This window comes from Schistocerca serialis, chromosome 4 (assembly GCF_023864345.2).
Source record: "Schistocerca serialis cubense isolate TAMUIC-IGC-003099 chromosome 4, iqSchSeri2.2, whole genome shotgun sequence".
Taxonomy (NCBI): domain Eukaryota; kingdom Metazoa; phylum Arthropoda; class Insecta; order Orthoptera; family Acrididae; genus Schistocerca; species Schistocerca serialis.
In genome coordinates this window covers 6,336,473-6,351,557 of record NC_064641.1, presented here as the reverse complement: position 1 = coordinate 6,351,557, position 15,085 = coordinate 6,336,473, and the positions used below count along the sequence as shown (strand labels likewise).

General features: G+C 42.9%; 1 protein-coding gene across 1 annotated transcript in view; it reads left to right on the top strand.

The window, feature by feature from the left end:
- LOC126473741 (lysosomal alpha-glucosidase-like) overlaps nt 1-15,085 on the top strand; it is a 134,026-nt gene that overhangs the window by 5,675 nt on the left and 113,266 nt on the right. The gene's annotated exons all lie outside the window — the stretch shown is intronic.

The following is a 15,085-nucleotide window of genomic DNA, read 5'->3' as shown; positions in this document are numbered from 1 at the left end:
ATATCTTAAGGGAGGTAATTTGTGTGCTTCATCTGCCTACAGATTGTGGTAGGTTGTTCTGTGTATTATCGTATTTTAACTGTTTGTGTAATGTATTCTGTGAAGCAGAGTTTGAGGTCCAGCACAGCATTTGCCTAAATGAGCATGGGAAACTGTCTAAAAATCACACTCAAACTGACAGGTGTACCACCCCACAATCGTTAATAAGCCATGCAGATTCCACCTGGGTCTGCTATAGCTCCCTTTCTTGTAAGCTAGTGCACTACACATTTCACTGTACAAGCAGGGCACAGTGTCGACTGGAATACACTTTGAAGTTCTGAAGATAGCAGGGCTAAAATACAGAGGGCAAAAGAATATTTACAGCTTATTAAGAAACCAGAATGTAGTTACAGGAGTCAAAGAAGCAGTGATTGAGAAGGTAGTGAGACAAGGTTATATGTAGCTTATCCCCAACATTATACAATCTGTTCATTGAGCAAACTGTGCGGGAAACCTACGAGAAATTTTGAATGACTTGGAAGTGTAGTTAAATGTAATGGATAGCATATTTAATAGAGGTTATAAGATGAACATCAACAAAAGTAAAGCAAGGGCAATGGAAAGTAGTCATATTAAATCAGACAATGCTGAGTCAGTCAGATTAGGAATTTGGTTGCTAAAAGTAGTAGAGCAGATTTGCTATTTGGACTGCAAAATAACTGTTGATGGCTGAAGCAGATAAGATATAAAACACAGACTAGCTATATCAAGAAAAGAATTCCTGAAAAAGAGGAATTTGTTGACATATTGATCTACATGTTAGGAAGTATTTTTCTGAAGTGTAGCCTTGTACAGAAGTGAAACTAGAGCAATGAGCAGTTGGACAAGAAGAGAATAAAAGCTTTTGAAGTGTGGTACTAAAGATTAGATGGACAGATTGAGTAAATAATGATGAAATACTGAATCAAATTGCATAAGAAAATTTATGGCACAGTTTGACTAAAAGAAGAGAGAAATTTATAGGACACACCCTGACATATCAAGAAATCTTCAATTTGATGATGTAGGGAAGTATGAGGGGTAAAAATGGTAGGAGGAGACCAACGTTTAAGTACGGTAAGCAGATTCAGAAAGAGTAGGTCACAGTTGTTATCTGGAGATGAGGGGGCTTGCACAGGATAGACTGATTTGAAGAACTTCACCAAACCAGTCTGCAGACTGAAGACCAGAACAATAACAACAACAAATTCTAAGAATGCGCACCAGGTGCCCGTCAGCAGTTGTTCCACTTGAAAATAGCCAAGGAGAGCTCGGTCAAAAGCTCATAGTATTTTAAACACTTGATGCAGCTGGAGGCCCTAGAACATTTTATTCGACAGGTGTATTCACTGTGCAATAAAAGTTACGACTACCTGTTCTACTTCATTGGCACAAGTGACTCCCTACAGTCAGTGTGCTCGAATATAACTGACAACTAATTGGCTCCAGCCCAGTACCAGACAATGTGGTTAGCACACTACACTTGCACTTGTGAGGATGACAGTTCAAACCCGTGTCCAGCCATCCTGATTTAGGTTTTCTGTGATTTAGCACCAAGTACAAAAGGGGCTGTACAGAAAATGAATTTTTCTCCATTATACATAACTAAGTGTCCATGATACTTTCACACCTACCCAATGGTCTGTCACTGGAGAAAATAATTTGAACAACATTAATATTGTTAATAGAAAATTTGGAAATGTACAAGGGCGGTTTCAAAAGTTCTCGGAATCACCATGAGAGGTCAGCACTAGCGCAACAAGTTGTTCGTGTGATATTCATTGGACTGTTGCATGTAAACACGTCCCGTGTCAGTGCTCTCGGAAGAGAGCTGTGGCGGTGGCGTGGCTCTGTTGTTCTCGTGTAGTATTTGCAAAGACGGAAAAAAATCGAGATTTGAGCAGTGGTTAAGTACTTCTTAAAGAAAGGTATGAAAGCAAAGGACCTTCGTGCCGATTTCCAGAATACACTGGGGGACTCTGCTCCTTCATATTCAACTGTTACTAAGTGGAGAAATGAATTTAAATCTGGTCGGGAGAGCTTGGAGCATGATCCGCGGAGTGATTGCCAAGATGTGTCACTAAACCCAGGGATCACTGCAAAAGTGAACAAAACGGTCATGGGTGATCACCGGTTGAAAGTGCGTGACATTGCTCACGTTTGCCAGATGTCATCTGAAAGGGTATATCAAATTTTAACTGAAGAATTACAAATGAAAAAAAACTATCTACAAGATGGGTGCTGTGACTCTTGATGCTGGATTAAAAACGCACGAGAATGGACATATCGGAACAATGTTTGGCCCGTTTTGGGAGAAACGAACAAGATTTTTGCACCAGTTTGTGACCACAGGTGAAACTTGGGTGCACTACTATACTTCAGAGACAAAACAACAGTCAAAGCAGTGGAAACTTGCTGATTATGTGCCACCAAAGAAAGCAAAGACAATTCCTTTGGTGGGAAAGGTAGCGGCATCAGTGTTCGGGGATGCGAAGGGGATTCTGTTTGTAGATTATCTCCCTACTCGGCAAACAGTTACTGGAGAATACTATCCTAACCTCCTGGACAATTTGCAACGAAAGATACGTGAAAAAAAGGATAGGTTTAGCAAGGAACAAAGTGATCTTACATCAAGACAATGCACGCCTGCTCACATGTGCCATCACCGTGGCAAAATTACATGAACTAAGGTATGAATTGTTGCGACACCTGCCTTGTTCACCTGAAATGGCTCCATCAGCTTCCATCTCTCCCCAAAACTGAAAATTTTTTTTGGTGGACAAAGGTTCACTTCAAATGAAGAATTGATAGCCGGAGTTGACCACTATTTTGCAGGTGTGGAGTAAACTCATTTTTGAGGTGGGATCAAGGCACTGGAACATCTTTGGACCAAGTGCATTAATCTGCAAGGAGACTACATTGAAAAATAAAAAGTTTCCATGATGTAAGTACTTTTTCTGTATTCCATTCCGAGAACTTTCCAAACCACCCTCGTAGTACGTCAGAAGAATGTTGAAGATTAATTGGGTATATTAGATAAGAAGTTTATGGCACAATGTAACTAAAAAAAGGGATTGGTTGATGGAACACACTCTAAGGCAGAGCTGGCCATGGTGGGCCGAACCCCTCGGTAGCCAGATGGGCGGGCTGCCTGCAGACCAAGGCTCAACCAGTCTCAGCTTTGCTAAACCATTCTTGGAACTGCCTGGTACAGTGTGACATACCATTTAGTATTACAGTATGGCATTTTTTGACTTGCACAACTTTTGTCAGTTCAGCAGAATCATGGTGTTAGTGCTGTGTATCCTTTGCTATTTGTGTGTGGTATGAAGGACATTCACAGGCCCAGCGGCTGTTTGCACAAAAAGAGATAGTCTAGAAACTTGTCGTCACAGTCCTGTAAAATGAATGGGAATGGGAGAAGAGAGGCATGAGAATTCTCAATACCTATTTTGCAGCCACATAATCAACAAGTATTGCAAATGTGCTATGAAATGACATTACAATACCATGCAGAAAGAATTTAAAAATTTAGCTGACAATGAAAGAGCATAACATTCCAGTGATAGACAGACAGGATTCATCGGGAAGCACTTTGTGCTAAATTTGCAGGTATGCAGCATGTGTAGAAATAGGTGGTACAAATAGTAAAATTTCTTAAGCCCCATGCGTTATTCCACTGGTGGAATTGAATGAAGAGTATGGAGATTTTATATAGTACTGCAAAGTACAATGGTTAAGTCAAAGGGCATGTCTGGAATGATTTTTTTAAAATTTAAAATCTGCTATTGTTGAATTTATTAAGAGGGAAAGGGAGTGCACGAATGAAAATTAGAACGCCTGGAATAGATTGCAGACCTCACATTTTAAGTGGACTTGACTGCACACTGTCTATAGTTAGACTCTACAAGATGAGAAATGAGTTATTTCTAGATTTATGAGGATGTGTTTAAAAAGAAAATTGCAATGCAGAATGGAAAAATTGTGACAACAGTCAAGTTCCCTAAGCTCACTTTCATTAAAGAAATTGCAAGGCTTGAAGAATTCATTGTGGCCTTGAAAGAGTTGCAAGGTTAATTTTCTAAACATTTTGAGGTCACTGTCAGTCTTACATTTGTTTTTGAGCTGTTTTAGAGACTATTTCCTGTTTAAGTTGAAAGAACCACTGTTCTGTTAGCTGATTGATCTGCATTAAAACTACCCAGGAGTCTACTTTTTTTTCCTCTTGCAGTTTCTGTGTCTCCTTAACAAGGTTGCAAAAGTGCTAAAATATTTTGGTCGACCTATGTGAAAGACTCTTTTTTGGTTATGAAATCAAATAAGTCATGATTATGTGGCAACCTGAGTGTGAAAATCTCTGAGGTTGTCTGCATCTGCCCATATGCTGACAGTTTCTACTGGATAAAAATTATATTATGTCTTCAGTGCACCAAAAATAAATAATACTGAAAATTTGTTTTGTTTGTGATATATGTTATTGAGAAATATGCAATATGAAACCAAGTCATGTGCAGTGTGACTGCATTGCCATCTAAATATGGTATGTTCACAGTTTCCCCCTCCTTTCACAAAGACAGGATGGCATGGCAGTAGGGGAAGTGTGCAGCTGGCTGTATGTTATGACACGTGGACCAGGGCATGGTTCATGAACTGAATTCTTGGCCACCCTGCTTTAAAGCATCAAGGAGTAGCTAATTTGGTAGTGGAGGGAAGCGTTGGGGGGAGGGGGTAAAAACTGTAGAAGGAGACTATCTTACCGCAGTAAGCAGGTTCAAATAGATGTAGGGTACAGTAGCCTTACATGGTTGAATACAGTTCAACAGAAGAGAGTAGCACCGAGTCATACCTGCAACATCACATCTTGTATGCAATGATTTTTTCGTGGAAATCCATATGGAGCTTTTCTTACATGATATCATGTAATCAGATAAATGCAGTGTTTCTTGACATTTAAAAAACATTTAACTTGGTGCCACATCAAACTTGTTAACAGAAATATGATGTACGTGTTATCAAATCAGATTTGTGGTTTGATTGCGGACTTCTTGATAGGGAGAGTGCAGCATGTTATCTTGGATGGAGAGTCATTCGAGAGATATAGAAGTAATTTATTTTGGGGGGAGAGGGGGTGCCCTATGGAATTTTGTTGGGATCCATGTTCTTTATATTGTATTTTAATGACTTGGCTGACAATATTAATAGAAATCTGACTTTTTGCAGGTGATGCAATTATCTATAATGAAGTACTGTCCAACGAAAGTTGCCCAGAATTCAGTCAGATTTAAATAAGATTTCAGATCATTGCAAGGACTGGTAACTTACTTAAATATTCAGAAATGTAAACTATGCACTTCACAAAACAAAACAAAAATTTAACATTATATGAAGTTTTCTTTATGCTTGGCCACAGTCATACACTATTTTTGAAAGAATAAACTGCCATTTGACTGTATATTAATGTATTTTTCATCTGTACTACTTAGATTTCAGCTTTTATGCCATTATCGAGTACAATGCTAAAAGTCCTTAGACCATTAATATGTCATATCTGGTACTCAGCCCAAAGCAGGTAAACGAGACTAGCACATGCCTTTAAAATGTAACTATTAAAGATTTATCAAGTATTTAATTATATATATGTATATTTATTTAATAGTTATGGCTTAAAGACATGTTCTAGTCTTGTTTACCTGATTTGGGCTGAGTACCAGATATGACATGTTGATAGTCTAAGAACTTTTAGCATCGTACTCGATAATGGCGCAAAGGCCAAAACATAGAGTGTGCAGGAAAAAAAATACAGTAATATGCAGCCAAATGGTGGTTTATTCTTCCAAAAAAATAGTATTTTATGTTACAGTATGAACAAGTCACAATTGTATCAGTTACTCATACAAATATCTGGTTGTAACAATTTGCAGGGTTATAAAAAGGAATGATCACATAAGCTCAGACTTAGGTAGAGTAGGTAGTACACTTAGATGGGATACTGGGAAAAATTAAGTTCATAAGAGACTGCTTATGACAAGACACTTATGTGAGCCATCCTAGAATATTTCTGAAGTTTGTGGGATTCACACCAAATAGGACTCTCAGGGGATATAGAATGTTCACCAAGAAAGGTAGTATGAATTTTTACATGATTGTCTGACCTATGGGAGATCATCATGGAGATGCTGAAAAACCTGAACTGGCAAATTCTAGAAAATGTACACCAACTAACGTGCAGAAACCCATTTACAAATTTTCAAGGACCAGTGTTAAGTAAAGTAACTATGAATATACTATTGCCTTATGTATCACTCCCCTAGGGATCTCGAGGAAAAGAATACTGAATTGGTTACAGCATGCACAGACACTTTTCAGCTATCACTCTTACTGCACTCCCTACACAAATGGAGGAAGATGATGCCCTAACATGTGATATAATTGAAAGCATCCTTTACCCTATACTTCAGAGAGGACTGTAGAATATGTCTGTATATGTTCAAAAGTGCCAAATTGCTGAATATGTGAATTTTTTTTAACGAAAACAATCATTCTGTCCTAACTTACAGACTTGCATGGACTGCAGTGGTTCAGCTGGTTTGAAACAGTTTGTAGTAAAGTCAGCCAGCAAATGGACTTGTCACTATTGCCTCTCCACCCATTGGAAATGAATTATAGTTACGTTTCAAACAATGGAAAGTCCAGGATGGAATGTAACAATATTACGAAAAGGATAGTTGCTACTCACCATATAGTGGAGGTGCTGAGTCGCAGATAGGCACAATGAAAAGACTGCCACAAAATAATCTTTTGCCAACAAGGCCTTTATCAAAAATAGACCACACACACACACACACACACACACACACACACACACACACATACAAATGCAACTCTTTGTGTGTATTTTTGACAAAGGCTTTGTTGGCTGAAAGCGTATTTTGTGACAGTCTTTTTGTAGTGCCTATCTGCGACTCAGCATCTCCGCTATATAGTGAGTAGCAGCTATGCTTTAATATTGTTATACACTCCTGGAAATGGAAAAAAGAACACATTGACACCGATGTGTCAGACCCACCATACTTGCTCCGGACACTGCGAGAGGGCTGTACAAGCAATGATCACACGCACGGCACAGCGGACACACCAGGAACCGCGGTGTTGGCCGTCGAATGGCGCTAGCTGCGCAGCATGTGTGCACCGCCGCCGTCAGTGTCAGCCAGTTTGCCGTGGCATACGGAGCTCCATTGCAGTCTTTAACACTGGTAGCATGCCGCGACAGCGTGGACGTGAACCGTATGTGCAGTTGACGGACTTTGAGCGAGGGCGTATAGTGGGCATGCGGGAGGCCGGGTGGACGTACCGCCGAATTGCTCAACACGTGGGGCGTGAGGTCTCCACAGTACATCGATGTTGTCGCCAGTGGTCGGCGGAAGGTGCACGGGCCCGTCGACCTGGGACCGGACCGCAGCGACGCACGGATGCACGCCAAGACCGTAGGATCCTACACAGTGCCGTAGGGGACCGCACCGCCACTTCCCAGCAAATTAGGGACACTGTTGCTCCTGGGGTATCGGCGAGGACCATTCGCAACCGTCTCCATGAAGCTGGGCTACGGTCCCGCACACCGTTAGGCCGTCTTCCGCTCACGCCCCAACATCGTGCAGCCCGCCTCCAGTGGTGTCGCGACAGGCGTGAATGGAGGGACGAATGGAGACGTGTCGTCTTCAGCGATGAGAGTCGCTTCTGCCTTGGTGCCAATGATGGTCGTATGCGTGTTTGGCGCCGTGCAGGTGAGCGCCACAATCAGGACTGCATACGACCGAGGCACACAGGGCCAACACCCAGCATCATGGTGTGGGGAGCGATCTCCTACACTGGCCATACACCACTGGTGATCGTCGAGGGGACACTGAATAGCGCACAGTACATCCAAACCGTCATCGAACCCATCGTTCTACCATTCCTAGACCGGCAAGGGAACTTGCTGTTCCAACAGGACAATGCACGTCCGCATGTATCCCGTGCCACCCAACGTGCTCTAGAAGGTGTAAGTCAACTACCCTGGCCAGCAAGATCTCCGGATCTGTCCCCCATTGAGCATGTTTGGGACTGGATGAAGCGTCGTCTCACGCGGTCTGCACGTCCAGCACGAACGCTGGTCCAACTGAGGCGCCAGGTGGAAATGGCATGGCAAGCCGTTCCACAGGACTACATCCAGCATCTCTACGATCGTCTCCATGGGAGAATAGCAGCCTGCATTGCTGCGAAAGGTGGATATACACTTTACTAGTGCCGACATTGTGCATGCTCTGTTGCCTGTGTCTATGTGCCTGTGGTTTTGTCAGTGTGATCATGTGATGTATCTGACCCCAGGAATGTGTCAATAAAGTTTCCCCTTCCTGGGACAATGAATTCACGGTGTTCTTATTTCAATTTCCAGGAGTGTAGTTACCTCTTATATTCCAGCTTTAATGGATTTTTTTTTTTTAATTTTTAATGATGTACTGTTGCAGAGTCAAATACTTGTGTTTCAGTTTTGCCATGTAGAGTTTGGCAGTACAAGTACTACAACAAAGTCTAATCCATGTATCAGTAAGACTACTGGCCAATGTGCGTTGATATATACAGGGTTATTACAAATGATTGAAGCGATTTCACAGCTCTACAATAACTTTATTATTTGAGATATTTTCACAATGCTTTGCACACACATACAAAAACTCAAAAAGTTTTTTTAGGCATTCACAAATATTCGATATGTGCCCCTTTAGTGATTCGGCAGACATCAAGCCGATAATCAAGTTCCTCCCACACTCGGCGCAGCATGTCCCCATCAATGAGTTCGAAAGCATCGTTGATGCGAGCTCGCAGTTCTGGCACGTTTCTTGGTAGAGGAGGTTTAAACACTGAATCTTTCACATAACCCCACAGAAATAAATCGCATGGGGTTACGTCGGGAGAGCGTGGAGGCCATGACATGAATTGCTCATCATGATCTCCACCACGACCGATCCATCGGTTTTCCAATCTCCTGTTTAAGAAATGCCGAACATCATGATGGAAGTGCGGTGGAGCACCATCCTGTTGAAAGATGAAGTCGGCGCTGTCGGTCTCCAGTTGTGACATGAGCCAATTTTCCAGCATGTCCAGATACACGTGTCCTGTAACGTTTTTTTCGCAGAAGAAAAAGGGGCCGTAAACTTTAAATCGTGAGATTGCACAAAACACGTTAACTTTTGATGAATTGCGAATTTGCTGCACGAATGCATGAGGATTCTCTACCGCCCAGATTCGCACATTGTGTCTGTTCACTTCACCATTAAGAAAAAATGTCACTTCATCACTGAAAACAAGTTTCGCACTGAACGCATCCTCTTCCATGAGCTGTTGCAACCGCGCCGAAAATTCAAAGCGTTTGACTTTGTCATCGGGTGTCAGGGCTTGTAGCAATTGTAAACGGTAAGGCTTCTGCTTTAGCCTTTTCCGTAAGATTTTCCAAACCGTCGGCTGTGGTACGTTTAGCTCCCTGCTTGCTTTATTCGTCGACTTCCGCGGGCTACGCGTGAAACTTGCCCGCACGCGTTCAACCGTTTCTTTGCTCACTTCAGGCCGACCCGTTGATTTCCCCTTACAGAGGCATCCAGAAGCTTTAAACTGCGCATATCATCGCCGAATGGAGTTAGCAGTTGGTGGATCTTTGTTGAACTTCGTCCTGAAGTGTCGTTGCACTGTTATGACTGACTGATGTGAGTGCATTTCAAGCACGACATATGCTTTCTCGGCTCATGTCTCCATTTTGTCTCACTGTGCTCTCTAGCGCTCTGGCGGCAGAAACCTGAAGTGCGGCTTCAGCCGAACAAAACTTTACGAGTTTTTCTACGTATCTGTAGTGTGTCGTGACCATATGTCAATGAATGGAGCTACAGTGAATTTATGAAATCGCTTCAATCATTTGTAATAGCCCTGTAAATGGTGCAATCCGTAAGAGTGGTTACTGGAGGTATGCTCTGTTTCAAAACATTGTTGTCACTGTATGAATTTTGAGCTTACATATCACATGTTCAGGTTACTAGGTTCAATATATTACTCAGCAATTTTCTTTCAGCTTTAATTTTGCTCTCTGGGATATATGAAATGTTTCATATACAACATACCAGTTCACACAGATAAGTAATTGATCAAACAATGGAAACTCCAGGTAGGAATATCAACAATGTAGGAAAAGACAGATTGCTACGTACTGTAAAGAAGACACGTTAAGTTGCAGACAGGCACACTTAACAGACACATACACAAAGCTTTTGGCCACAGCCTCATCAGTAAAGACACACACACACACACACACACACACACACACGCACACCATTCACACACACAAGCAAGCACACCATACACACATGACTGCCGACTCCAGCACCTCAGGCTGAAATGCAACTATCACATGGGAAACAAGCAGAAATGGGGCGGGGGAGGGGATAGCAGTGTGTGGATGGAGAGAGAGATGAACAGTGTCTGGTAGAGTGTGCAGGGGCTAGAATGCCAACAGACACAGCGTCAAGAAAGTTTTGGGACAGGAAGATGGGGTAAAAGGAGAGGAATGGGGAAAGATGTACAGCTACATTGGCAGAGGGCCACAAATAAGATGGGAGGTGAGAATGGGGAGGAGATAACAGGACAGATGGGGTGGAAACTTGGGTGGAGGGTGTGGGGAAGGTGTGTTTCTGTAGGTTGAGGCTGGGATAATTACCAGAGCAGAAAATGTATTGCAAGGATAACACCCATCTGCACTGTTCAGAAAAGCTGGTGGTGGAGGGAAGCATCCAGATGGCTCTGGTAGTGAAGCAGCCGTTGAAATCAAGTGTGTTATGTTCAGCTGCATGTTGTGAAACGGGGTCATCTACTTTGCTCTTGGCCACAGTTTGGTGGTGGCTGTTCATCCTGGAGAACCGCTCGTTGGTAGTCATACCAATACAAAAAGCTGTCCAGTGATTGCAGCAGAGCTGGTAATTGACATGACTGCTTTCACGGGTGGCCTAGACCCTGATGTGGTAGGATAAACTTATGACTGGACCAGAATAGGAAGTGCCGGGAGGGTGGATTGGGTAGGTTTTGCACCTGGGTCTTCCACAGAGATATAATCCTTGTGGCATGGTGTTGGGATTTGGTGTGACATAAGGATGGACTAGGAGGACTACGATGTTGTTGGAGGTTGAGTGGGTGATGAAAAACCACTTCAGGAGGGGTAGGATGTCCCTCATTCCAGGGCGTGATGATAGGTAATCAAAGCCCTGGCGAAGGATGTGTTTCAGTTGTTCCAGTCCAGGGTGGTACTGGGTGATGAAGGGGACACTCCTTTGTGGGTGGTTCTTGGAGGTGGTGGGAGGATTCCAGGTGTCAGGGGAAATGGCATGGGAGATCTGTTTGCGGGTGAGGTTGGGAGGATAGTGCCTGTCTGTGAAGGCCTTGTTGAGACCCTCAGCATACTGAGCAAGGTAGTTTTTGTCACTGCAGATATGCTGTCCCTGGGTGGCTAGGCTGTGTGGAATGAATTTTTTACTGTGAAAGGAATGACAGCAGTCAAAATTCAGGTACTGTTGGTGTTGGTGGGTTTAATGTGGACAGAGGTGTGGACAGAACCATCAGAGAGGAGGAGGTCAACATTTAGGAAGGTGGCACGCTGGCTTGAGAAGGACCATGTGAAGTGGGTGGGAGAGAAGCTGTTGAGGTTGTGAAGGAACGAAGATAGGATTTCTTGGCCCTGAGTCCAGATCATGAAGATATCATCAATGAATAAGGATGAACAGCCACCACCAAACTGTGGCCAAGAGCAAAGTAGACCATGCTGTGGCACAACATGCAGCTGAACATAACACACTTGATTTCAATGGCTGCCTCACTACTGGAGCCATCTGGATGCTTCCCTCTACCACCAGCTTTTCTGAACACCGCAGAAGGGAGTTATCAATACAATACATTCTCTGCTTGCGTAATAATCCCAGCCTCAATCTATGGTAACAAACTGTTCCCACACCCTCCACTCAACACAACAGTTTCCACTCCCTTTGTCCTATCATCTCCTCCCCATTCTCATCTCCCATCTTGTTTATTTGCAGCCCTCTGTGAATGCATCCTCCCGTCTTTCCCCATTCCTCTCCTTTTTCCCCCAACTCCCTGTCCCAAAACTTCCTGACACTGCATCTGTTGGCATTCAGGTCCCTGCACACTCCACCAGACACCGTTTGTCTCTCTCCCCACCCATGCACTGCTATCCCTTCCTCTTCCACACCCCCTCCAGATTGCTGCTTGCATCCCACGTAATAGATGCATTCCAGCCCGAAATGCTGGAGTTGGTGGTCATGTGCGTGAGGTGTGCTTGTTTGTGTGTGTGAATGGTGTGTGTGTCTCTCTTTACTGATGAAGGCTGTGGCTGGAAGCTCTATGTATGTGTGTTTTAAGTGTGCTTGTCTACAGCTTAACATGTCCATTTTATGGTAAGTACCAATCTATCTGTTCCTACATTGTTAAGGAATTGATCATGTACACTTCCATGATTTTGAATGAATTCAGCAAAAAGTAAATATTTGAAAGGGCGAGACAGCTGCTGTTATGACTCGAAATGGCAACCGCTGTTATGACTACCAGTCACAGTCAAACTTCCCTGACTGCCATGTCTAAAATAGTGCAAGACAAAACAGTATTTGGCTATGACCATAACACCATCAATAGTGGCACAAAAATCCCAAACAAAACATGCTCTGCTACCAGTGAAACAGTAAGAATTTAACTTACAAGAAGCAAGGAAGTGGTTGGCTGGGGTAAACACATAAAAAGAGTGCCACTGTGATCAGTCTCGCAATTGTCAAAGTTAATATAGACTATGGTTTAACTCCACTGAAGCTTTGTATTTATTAATAGGATAATCCATTTAGAGTGTGGATCCACAAAATTTATAAAAGTATAATAACATTTCAAATAAATAATTTAACATGAAATGTTTTCTGCAGTTACTTTATCCAGACATGCAAAACATAACAAACAAGTCTAAGTTTACAGGTTTGAAGAAGTAAGATTACATTGAAAAGCACTCAGGTCAAGATTATGTTACAGATGGTCACTAAATAATCTTACACATAAAAGGTATTGAAAACTGTATTATAAAAACTATAATTACTTATCCTCCTTTTTCATTCAGGACAATATCTCAAACTGTATTCCTGGAGTGAGCTGCTGGTTACGAAAATGGGAACACTGTACAATGTCTTATGGAAAAGTAGTAAGCCAGTTGCAAGCAGAGCAACAGGGGTGCAGTGAAGTCCACGAGAAACACCGTCTAAACTTACACTTGCTCACCGAAAGACTGCTGCAGTCGACCTTGCAATCCGTGACCAGATCACAGAATTGCATAAAAAAGGCCTACTGCATGACCACTGGAGAAATATTTATCTTGGCTCTACTGGTAATCCACAAGTTCAGCAATTTCAAAAGTTTCTTTCCTGCCCAACCGCTCAACCATCGCCCTTTGCCTGGTGCCGCTCTGCTTGCTGCTGGTAGATGCTTGCTGTACTGTCACCGAATACAGACTCTCCTGTCTTATGCTGTCATAATGATCGAGTAGCCTCAGTGACGCCAGTCAGCACTGCAACATGGCAGTGGCCGACTGTTTCTAAATGCACACCATTGTTGATCTGAATTAACTGTTGCTTTAGCATAATAACAAAAATAATTAATTTTTGATAACACAATGTGACTGGATAGATAACAAATGTACTCACCAAGCAGCAGGAGGAGACCACACATATAAAAGAGGGATGCAAGCTTTCAGAGCCAGTGGCTCCTTCTTCCGGCAGAAGGGTTGAAGGGGAAGGAAGGGGGGTTGAAGGAAAAGGACTGTAGAGGTTTAGGGAAAAGGACTGGAGTTCAGAAAAGTCACCCAGCACCTCAGGTTAAGGGAAACTTACCGGATGGTATGAGAAGGAAAGACTGATTGTTGGTGACTGCACCAGTTGAGATATGGAAACCTGAGATCTTAAAGGTGGAACAGGGTAATACACACAACAGTGATTACTGCTAAAACACTATGCACGAGTTAATAAGAGTGAAAAGCTAACTGCGTTGTATGTAACAGAGGAGGGAGGGGGATGGCGAAAAACAGACAGGTCAGGAAGTGAAAGATGTAGGAAGCTAAAACGGAGTGAAGAAAGGAGTAGTTACTGTGAAGAAATCCCTGGTGGATGGTCAGAACCGAGGATACGTAACTCTAGTTCCCACCTGTGGAGTTCTGAGAAACTGGTTTGTGGAGGAAGAATCCAGATGGCGTGTGTGGTGAAACAGGTGCTGAGGTCACAGCTGTCTTGCTGTAGAGCACGCTCTGCAACAGGATAGTGTGTGTTGCCAGTACATATGTGGCTCTGTTATGAATCCAGCGCCACTTTCCTTCATGTTGATCTCATCCTCGCTGGAAGACCCGCAGCACACTTCTGTCCACATTAAAACTACTAACAAACAACAGTACATACATTTGGACAGTTCCCATACTTTCCGTGTCAAACGTTCCCTCCCGTACAGCTTCGGCATTCGAGGCAAATGTATTTGTTTAGATGCAGACTCTTTACAGTCTCCCTTATTGGATGTAATTACTCCTCCAGCCTAGTTCAGTGACCTCAGTGCCTGACTCACCACACACACCACCTGGGCTCTTTCCCCAGACACCAGTTTCTCAGAATTATGCAGGTGGGAACTACCACTACAACATGCCCATGGCTCTTGCCACCCACCTGGCCTTAATTTACATTAATTTTTTCTGTCTCAGCATTTCTTCACAATAACTACTCCTTTCTTCACTCTGTTTTAGTTTTCCACATTTTTAATTTTCTGACCTGTCTAGTTTTCTCCGTCCTCTGTGGCATACAGTGCACTTAGCACTTCACTCTTATTAACTCCTACACAATGTTTTAGCAGTAATCTCTGTTGTGCGTATTACCCTGTTCCACCTTTAAGCTCTCAGGTTTCCATATCTCAACTGGTGCAGCCCCCCAACAATCAGTCTTTTTTTCTCATCCTGTCTGTAAGTCTC